Source organism: Triticum urartu, chromosome 2A (genome assembly GCF_056163025.1).
Source record: "Triticum urartu cultivar PI428250 chromosome 2A, HENAU_Tu73, whole genome shotgun sequence".
Lineage (NCBI taxonomy): Eukaryota > Viridiplantae > Streptophyta > Magnoliopsida > Poales > Poaceae > Triticum > Triticum urartu.
Window position 1 is genome coordinate 120,040,564 of NC_141874.1, and position 9,677 is coordinate 120,050,240.

The following is a 9,677-nucleotide window of genomic DNA, read 5'->3' on the forward strand; positions in this document are numbered from 1 at the left end:
GCGATTGCCTGTTTTCTCTTGGACCGCCACCCAGGCTCAAAGGGATCATGAGATTATTCATGCTCGAAACTTCCGTGTGCAGCCACAAGCTATTATGGGCTCTAGCATAGTTGACTAAGTCGTGCGAACTCTTACAGTGGTAGACTAGCAGATGTAGGGGATGTAGGTTGGTACGGTCTACCCGTTTGTAAGGTGCTAGCGCTTCTGAAAGACTATGTCTTGGTCATCCGTTTCTCAAACACCATGTAGTGCGAGAAATTCAACGGAGGAGATCGAGTCTTGTGGGAAAAAGTGCGCAAACCTCTGCAGAGTGTATAAACTAATCATGGTTAGCCGTGTCCCCGTTTATGGACATCTTGAGTATCTAGTACTTGGATTATCATGTGAATCTCATCATGTTACTTTAAATTAATTTTGTTGGGTTTTGTTTAATGATGATGCTTAATTGGGATTGAGAATGCTGTCAACCATTCTCAATGTTTAACAACTACCATGATAGTTAAATAACATCTATTCCTTGGTAGTAGGGAAAAATTGGCTTTACGCAAAACTGTAACCATAGAGCTTTCCACCAGCCATTTATGCATATAGTATAGCCTTAATCTTCCATTACTCTCTATGTGTCACATTGCCAGCATATTCCATGTGCTGACCCGTTTCGGGCCGCAACGTTAATGTTGCAGACTTTTTAGACTGACCCATATACTCAGTGATGCCGTTGGAGTTGATGGACTCACTTATCTAAAAATCCTTCCGTTGTTATCGTTATTAGATGGCCTTAAGCCATATTTATTGTAATAAGTTCTCTTTCGAGGCAGTCGATGTAATAAGTGTGTGATTACTACTCTGTTATAAATCCTTCAAGTACTGTGTGGTGTCAGCATTACTGATCCAGGGATGACACCTGAGCACAGAGATTGGACCGTTTGAGGTCTGGTCTCTACAAGATGGTGTCAGAGCACACGCTGACTATAGGACATGACCACTAAGCTAAAGACCTAGATCACTACTCACTCTCTTCTCATTCTGACCTCTCGTCTTCTCTACTCTTTTAGGATGGCGGATGCAAGGAACAAGTTCATGCAACCGGATGAAGATACACCCTTTGGACGTCACTTGAAGGAAGTCACTAGATACCTGAACATAGGAGTACCAAGCTTCACCGGGACCTACAACGCCACTCTACCTGAAGAAGAGCGCTGGATGATTCAAGTTCAAGTTCCAGGAAGGACGTTCATGCCAGTCACTGAGCCCATAGAGTTTTCTTTTGATACACCAACTTGGAGTCTCGGAAAGAGCATGGCAGCTCACATCGCCATGGGACGCATTGGAGAAGTTTACCGCAATGATCTCAAGGATACTATCTACCAGATTTGTGGGCGCCGAGATGAGCACTGGGAGATGATCAGCACCAGGAAGGATAGATCAGTCGCAGCTTTTATCCAGGAGTTAAACCAACACATTAGATGCTAGGAGAACCAGATGTGCACCGACATGATAGATCTGAAGAAGGCGAGGACAAGAATCAAGGAATTGGAGGAAGAACTCAAGGCTACACGTGAAGATTATGAAGAGGAAATCGAAGTACTAGTGGAGAAGAATGACGACCTGATCAAGAAGATTGGAATATTCATGGGAGGCCCTATACCAGTAGAAGAAGATGAAGAACCCAAGGAGATTCGCCCGGAAGATTACATCATCATCGACGACACCGACTCGGATCCAGATAATAGCGATGATGACTATGTGGATGAAGCTGGAGCTGATATCACGGAGTCTGCAACCGAAGAATATTTCTAGTAGACCACCCCAACAGTAGTAGTAGTCCACCATGTAAATATAGTAGTCCGAGCACTTTTGCGATAGTTAGATCGATTGTATGCCCTTGTTTGATTGATTGCATGAAGTGAATTGTTTGCTTTTGTCTCATGTGCATATGGGTAGTGTTTTCTGTTTAGACCCCCTCTATTCTTAAATCTCATCTTTTCTAAACTTCAGATGCCTCCGAGAAGTGACCCCAGATTTACCTTCCCACCGGAGCTCACTCAGTTGATCCAGCAGCAGAACACATTGATGCAGTTGCTAGTCCAGAATCAGAATCAGGGGAACAACAACAACAACCCACCACCACCACCTGTTGATCACTTAGCCCTTTTTCTTAGGCTGAATCCGTCAGTGTTTTCCAGTAGCACCAAGCCGATAGTAGCAGATGATTGGCTCCGTAAGACAGCAAGGGAGTTGACCACGGCAGGATGCACAAATGCGGAAAAGGTGAAGTTTGCCACACATCAGCTTGAAGGACCCGCAACATCATGGTGGGAAAATTTCATAGCCACTTTCCCTGTCGACACTGTCATGTGGGACTAGTTTCAGCAGGCTTTTCGTACTGCCCATGTTTCAGCAGGAGCTATGGCCATGAAGAAGCGAGAGTTTCGCAACTTGTGCCAAGGAGGACGGACAGTTGGCCAGTATGTGGAGGACTTTAGTAAGTTAGCACGTTATGCCCCAGATGACATTGCTACGGATGTAGCTAAGTAGGAGAAGTTTCTGGAAGGACTGAATGATGAGTTGAGCATGTAGTTGATGGTAGCAACCTTCAATAACTACCAGGAGTTGGTAGACCGTGCTCTCATGATTGAAGGGAAGCAACAGCAGATTGAGAATCGCAAAAGGAAGTATGGACAAGGGAAGTACAGCTCAGGAGCTCAGCAAAAGCCACGTTTTACCCCTAGACCGGGAGGACATTTTCAGCATACCCATGGAGGAGGTAGCTCGCACAATCACAATGGCACCAAGAATGGTAATGGGAATAGAGGAAGCAAGGGCCAGAACCGCACCAACCCATCAACCCCAGCCAAGAGAGACCTGAGCCAAGTCACTTGTTTTAAGTGCTAGAAGACCAGACATTATGCCAATGAATGTCCTGAATACCAGAATGGAAATGGCAATGGATTTGGTGGAGATTAAGAAGCAGATTAAGGAGTTACTGGATAAGGGATATATTCGCCCAAGTTCTTCACCTTGGGGATCGCCAGTACTTCTAGTGGAGAAGAAAGATGGATCGCTAAGGATGGTTGTTGATTACCGAGGATTGAATGAAGTAACCATCAAGAACAAGTACCCGCTACCGATGATCAATGATCTGTTTGATCGATTGCAAGGAGCTAAGGTATTTTCCAAGATTGATATGAGATCAGGATACCACCAGTTCAAGATTCGAGAACAGGATATACCTAAGACAGCTTTTACCACCAGGTATGGGCTGTACGAGTATACCGTTATGTCATTTGGTCTGACTAACGCACCTGCATATTTCATGAACATGATGAACAAGGTGTTTATGGAGTTTCTGGATAAGTTCGTCGTAGTGTTCATTGATGATATCCTGGTATACTCGAAGAACGAAGAGGAGCATAAGGAGCATTTGCGTTTGGTACTTGGAAAGCTCAGAGAACATCAATTATATGACAAGTTTAGCAAATGTGAGTTTTGGTTGAAGGAAGTTGGATTTCTCGGACACGTTATATCGGGAGAAGTTATAGCAGTAGATCCCACTAAAGTTGATACCGTGACCAATTGGGAAGCCCCAACAACAGTTGGAGAGATCCGGAGTTTTCTTGGACTCGCAGGATACTACCGGAGATTCATTGAGAATTTCTCGAAGATTGCGAAGCCTATGAAGGAGTTGTTGAAAAAGGATACCAAGTTCCTATGGACTGAGGAATGTGAGGCCAGTTTCCAGGAGTTAAAGAAACGTTTGGGTACATCACCTGTGTTGATTTTGCCAGATCAGACCAAGGATTATGAGGTGTATTGCGACGCTTCACGTCGAGGACTTGGAGCAGTGCTTATGCAGGAAGGAAGAGTTGTTTCCTATGCCTCACGACAACTCAAACCTCATGAGTTGAATTATGCTACCCATGATTTGGAGTTAGCAGCTGTAGTGCATGCATTGAAAACCTGGACACATTTTCTCATTGGAAACCATTGTGAGGTGTACACGGATCAGAAGAGTTTGAAGTATATTTTCACACAGAAGGAGGTGAACCTCGGACAAAGGAGATGGTTGGAGCTCATCAAGGATTATGATATGAGACTACATTATCACCCCAGAAAGGGTAACGTAGTAGCTGACGCGTTGAGCCGTAAAAGTCATGTCAACACCTTAATGACGGGAGATTTACCAAGGGAGTTAGCCGAAAATCTTTGTAAACTATGTTTGGAGGTAGTTCCGAGAGGCTATGTAGCAGCATTGGAGATTCAGTCTACTTTGATGGATAAGATCAGAGAAGCTCAAAGGACTGACAAAGAGATCGCTTCTATTAAGGAGAAACTAAGCAAAGGAAAAGCTAAGGGATTTCGTGAGGATGAGCATGATACCCTATGGTTTGAAGACCGTGTTTATGTGCCTAATGATTCGGAGATCAGGAAGTTGATTCTGCATGAGGCCCATGATTCACCATATTCGATTCACCCAGGAAATACCAATATGTATTTGGATTTGAAGGATACTTTCTGGTGGACCGGAATGAAGAAGGATATTGCGGAGTATCTAGCAGTTTGCGATGTATGCCAGAGAGTAAAGGCAGAGCATCAGAAGCTAGCAGGATTGCTACAGCCATTGCCGATACCCGAATGGAAGTGGGATAAGATAGGCACGGATTTTATTACGGGATTGCCCAGAACTTGTTCAGGCTATGACTGGATTTGGGTTGTAGTCGATCGTTTGACCAAGGTAGCTCATTTCATTCCAGTAAAGACTACCTATACCAGTGCAAAGTTGGCAAAGATATACATGACCAGAATCGTATGTCTGCATGGAGTTCCAAGGAGCATTGTATCAGATAGAGGAACCCAATTCACCTCAAAGTTCTGGAATCAGTTGCATGATACTTTGGGTACCAGACTAGAGTTCAGTACAGCTTTCCATCCGCAGATAGATGGACAGACCGAGAGAGTCAATCAGATTTTAGAGGATATGCTGAGAGCTTGTGCGCTAGATTATGGATCTAGTTGGTATGACAATTTGCCATATGTAGAGTTCTCTTAAAACAATAGTTATCAATCCAGTTTGAAGATGGCCCCTTTCGAAGCCTTGTATGGAAGGAGGTGCAGGACCCCATTGTCTTGGGATGAAGTTAGAGACCGTTAGTTGTTTGGACCGGATCTGATTAAGGAGTCTGAACAGAAAGTGAAATTGATTCGTGATAGGCTCAAGGTAGCCCGGTCCAAGCAGAAGAGTTATGCAGATTCTAAACGCAAGGAGACAGTTTACGAAGTCGGAGACCGAGTTTATCTTCGAGTATCACCACTTCGAGGAGTTAAGCGCTTTGGAGTTAAGGGAAAATTAGCGCCACATTTTGTAGGCCCATACAAAGTTTTGGAGCGTATGGGAGAAGTAGCCTATAAGTTGGAGTTGCCTGAAGGATTATCAGGAGTTCACGACGTGTTCCACATTTCCCAGTTGAAGAAGTGCCACGCAGAGATGGCTGACATACCGTTGAGAGATACAGTGCCGCTGGAAGCAATTCAGTTGGACAGTGATTTGACCTATGAGGAGAAACCAGTCAAGATTTTAGAATATGCCAGTCGAGTCACCCGCAGCAAGGTTATCAAGTTTTGCAAAGTTCAGTGGAGTCACCACACGGAGGATGAAGCCACCTCGGAGCGAGAGGAAGATCTGCTGAAGGACCACCCTCACCTATTTTCTAGCCAACCCGAATCTCGAGGGCGAGATTCATCTTAAGGGGGGTAGGTTTGTAACATCCCAAATTTTCAATTTGGAATGTTATACACTAGATCATCATTGCATAGCATATTTTATTGCATTTTGGTGGATCCTAGAAATTCTACGCAACTCAAGGACCCTCGGAGAGAGTTGGGGATTTCGTTATTTTCATATTTGAGCTTTCTCAAATTTTGAAAATAGGATCATTTGATTTTATTTATTTTATCTTCAATTATTTCTATTATCAAAATATGATAGAGGGAATAAAATGACTTTCCCAAAATAAAGAAATATTGAGGAATTAATAAAAAAATCAAATAAGATTTTATTTTGGTTTTATTTTCTATTTTATTTGAATTTAGGAAAAAATTACACGTTTTAAAAAATTGCATTTAGAGCCAAAAAATGTTCATATTGTTCTAAATATTTTATTTAGACGGAGAAAATTTGTTTTGGCATTTTTACATTTTTATTTATTTTTCTAGAATTTTTTTAGGCGCAGCGAAATTGTTTAAAAAAACCCGAGCCTGACTGGGCCAAGGGCCCAGCCGAGCCAGGCCGGCCCAAGCCGCTGCCTCCTCGCCCGTGCTGCTGCCGGACTCGGGAGGAGACCGAGCCGGAGCCGCCGCCGCCGCTGACCCGCTCCCCAAGCCAGCCAACCCCCCCTCCTTAAATACCACCCCGGGGCCCCCCTGGAGCACCGAGCCACCGCCGCCGCACCCCGCGCCGCCTGCCGCTGCCGCCCCGCTGGCTAGCGCCGCCGCCCGGAGCCGCCGCCTCGCGCCACCCGCCGTCCTGCCGGAACCTCGCCGGAGATCCACCGCCGAGGTAGCCGCCGGCCGGTTGTTTTTTGAGAAAAAGCCGTTTCAGTTTTTTTGAAAAAAACCCTAGTTTCGTTTTTTTTCTAAATAGATCGGTTTTTCTCCGGTTTATTTATTTAGCGAGCGCCTGCTCGCCCGTTCGTTCTAACGAACGTGTTTTTCGTTTAGTTCCTGTTAACGAACGTTCGTTTGTTAACCTGTTCGTCGTTTTTCTTTTTCTCAGATTAAATCCGCGGTTTTTCTGACCGCGATCTCTGATCCGATGTTCGTTTTAGTTTATCTTTTCGCTCGTTTATCGGAATCAGGCGATTCAAGCGCCTGGAGTTTCGTCTCAAAACCCTCTTTCCGTTTAACCAACTCAAACAAGTTTTTGCCACTGTAAAAATTGCCCTAGTTTCAGATTAGTAAATGAAGCTTGTTTCTTTTGCCGTTTGTCTTTCGTTGTTTTGTTCGATTTGGTTCTTTTTGCCAACCGGAGTTCTTAAGTTGAACTTTCTGGTTAGATCTTTTATTCGTGTTTTACCTGCGCATTAGGTGAGTACTTATTGTATGCTTGTTTGTTTGCGATAGAGTACCCGGAGTGCGCCGCTTGCTACTTCGAATCGCTAGGTTTCACGGATCATCAGCAAGGCAAGTAACACTTTGATCATACCTCCTACTACCCAGTTTTATTGCATTAGATCAATCCTCACACATTGCATGATTAGGATCTAATTAAATTGTGGGTTTGGGAAGTAGATGAGGTAGGACCTATTACCTGTTGTTATCAAACCTTTGGGAGTTACTTCTACGTTTGCTTCTTATGCCATGCTATGCTAGTAGACGTGGATTGGGTGAGTGTATTCCATGACAGATGTGAGATTGTTAATTAAAGGTTTATCTAAGGTGTCAACCTAAACACACATCTGGGTGGATTGAGGTACTTGGGTATTCCAGCGATTGCTTGTTTTCTTTTGGACCGCCACCTAGGCTCAAAGGGATCATGAGATTATTCATGCTAGAAACTTCCGTGTGCAGCCACAAGCTATTATGGGCTCTAGCATAGTTGACTAAGTCGTGCGAACTCTTACAGTGGTAGACTAGCAGATGTAGGGGATGTAGGTTGGTACGGTCTACCCGTTTGTAAGGTGCTAGCGCTTCTGAAAGACTATGTCTTGGTCATCCGTTTCTCAAACACCATGTAGTGCGAGAAATTCAACGGAGGAGATCGAGTCTTGTGGGAAAAAGTGCGCAAACCTCTGCAGAGTGTATAAACTAATCATGGTTAGCCGTGTCCCCGGTTATGGACATCTTGAGTATCTAGTACTTGGATTATCATGTGAATCTCATCATGTTACTTTAAATTAATTTTGTTGGGTTTTGTTTAATGATGATGCTTAATTGGGATTGAGAATGCTGTCAACCATTCTCAATGTTTAACAACTACCATGATAGTTAAATAAAATATATTCCTTTGTAGTAGGGAAAAATTGGATTTACGCAAAACTGTAACCATAGAGCTTTCCACTAGCCAGTTATGCATATAGTATAGCCTTAATCTTCCATTACTGTCTATGTGTTACATTGCCAGCATATTCCGTGTGTTGACCCGTTTCGGGCTGCAACGTTAGTGTTGCAGACTTTTCAGACGATGATTAAGGTGCCTTTAGGTCGTGGTTCTATACTCAGTGATGCTGTTGGAGTTGATGGACTCACTTATCTTCCAAGCCTTCTGTTGTTATCGTTATTAGATGGCCTTAAGCCATATTTATTGTAATAAGTTCTCTTTCGAGGCACTCGATGTAATAAGTGTGTGATTGCTACTCTGTTATAAATCCTTCAAGTACTGTGTGGTGTCAGCATTACTGATCCAGGGATGACACCTGAGCACAGAGATTGGACCGTTTTAGTTCTGGTCGCTACATCATGGCATAATTTTGGCTCTCTCAAATAGGTGTGTCTACAAGGATTCATGACTAAAAACACAAAGCAAAACAAACAAAGACTCATATCATACAAGACGCTCCAAGCAAAACTCATAATATGTGACGAATAAAAATATAGTTTCAAGTAAAATACCGATGGTCGTTAGAAGAAAGAGGGGATGCCACTCGGGGGCATCCCCAAGCTTAGTTGCTTGATACTTCTTGAATATTATCTTGAGGTTCCTCGGGAATCCCCAAGCTTAGCCTTTTGCTAATCCTCATTCCTTCATCCATCGTAATGTCAGCCAAAACTTGAAAATTTCAATCACACAAAACTCAACAAAACCTTTGTGAGATCCGTTAGTATAAGAAAGCAAATCACTAATATAAGTTCTGTTGCAAACCCATTCATATTTTATTGTTTCATTATATCTACTATATTTCAAATTTTCAATGGCAAAAACTCTTCCAAGAAAACCATAGAATCATCAAAACAAGCACACACGCAAAGAAAACAGAATCTGTCAAAAACAGAACAGTCTCTAGCAATTTGGATATTTCGAATACTTCTGTAACTCCAAAAATTCTGAAAAATTATGAAAACGTGAGAAATTTGCATATTAATCTTCTAAAAAAACATTCAGTATTTTATCGTACTTCTGTTAAAAAAGAAAACTATTTTTCTGGGTGCAAAAGTTTATGTTTTTCAAGAAGATCAAATCAACTATCACTCAACATCATCCCAAAGGCTCTACTTGGCCCAAACACTAATTAAAACACAAAAAACACAATCATAACAGTAGTATAATTGTGTAAACACTCAAGAACATAAAGAAAAAGACAAAAGTAAATTTTATTCATTGGATTGCCTCCCAACAAGCGCTATCGTTTTATGCCCCTAGCTAGGCATAATGCAAAGGATCTAAGTATTGTCATATTTGTTTCTATTTTATTTAGTGTTGTCCTTGTCAGGGGGTTTTGTAAAGACAACATAGAACATCTTATCCATATAGACCTTAGCACTATCAAGTTGCTTATCATCATATCCTTTTTGATTTCCGGCGACAATCCAAGAACAGTGTTGATTAACATCATTGAAAACTTGTTGGATTATATCTAAAACAGGGACTTCCTTTTTAAGATTCTCATCAAAGATTTGATTATCCCCAAGAAAATGTCTTAGCACATAATCACTATTATAAAGAATTTCATCTATCACCGGTT